We start from the raw sequence: 883 nt of genomic DNA on the forward strand, positions 1-883 counted from the left end.
AGGCTCTACTCTTTGTGCTCTTCCTGAGGATTTACCTCCTGACCATGCTGGGGAACCTGATGATGTTGCTGGTAATCAGGACTGATTCTCACCTCTACTCACCCATGTACTTCTTCCTGAGCCACTTCTCTTTCATTGATCTCTGCTTCTCATCAGTCACCTTGTCCAAGATGCTGGAGAACTTCCTGTCTCAGAAGAAAACCATCTCAGTAAGGAGCTCCGTGGCTCAAATATTCTTTGTGTTTATCACTGGAGGGACTGAAATCTGTCTTCTCTCAGTGATGACCTATGACTGCTATGCTGCCATCTGCCACCCTCTGCTCTATGGCCAGATGATGAGTAAACAGCGGTGTGTGCAGCTTGTGTGGGGCTCATGGGGCCTGGGCTTTCTGGGCACAGTCATCAATGTCCCTCTAGCAATGAAAATGGACTTCTGTGATACCTACAACATCCCACTCTATAGCTGTGAGTTGCCCTCTATCTTCCTTCTGCCTTGCTCTGATGTCTCCACCAACTTCCTTGTCATACTGTGTTCCACCATCCCACATGCACTTATAACTATCCTTTCAATCTTTTTCTCTTACATCTGCATCATCTTCACCATCCTTAGCATCACCTCCACTTCTGGCAGAAGCAAGACCTTCTCCTCATGCTCCTCCCACCTCATTGCAGTGATCTTCTTCTATGGGTCAGTTTTTCTCCAGTATTTCATGCCACCTCAGGCTCGCCCCTTCAGGTGATCTCTGTGCAGCACGGTGTGATCACTCCCATGCTGGATCCCCTTGTCTACAGCCAGAAGAACAAGGAGGTGAAGGAAGCTATGAGAAGCACTCTGGGAAAGTATTTACAATGTATTCAGTGGCACTATAAAGAGAAAGGATGA

The 883-nt window shown here is 47.6% G+C and overlaps 1 pseudogene; it reads left to right on the forward strand.

Moving 5' to 3' along the window:
• Nucleotides 1-98: 98 nt before the first annotated feature.
• Nucleotides 99-883, forward strand: LOC126076311 (olfactory receptor 8S1-like; annotated as a pseudogene).

The sequence above is a fragment of the Elephas maximus genome, chromosome 4 (assembly GCF_024166365.1).
Source record: "Elephas maximus indicus isolate mEleMax1 chromosome 4, mEleMax1 primary haplotype, whole genome shotgun sequence".
Lineage (NCBI taxonomy): Eukaryota > Metazoa > Chordata > Mammalia > Proboscidea > Elephantidae > Elephas > Elephas maximus.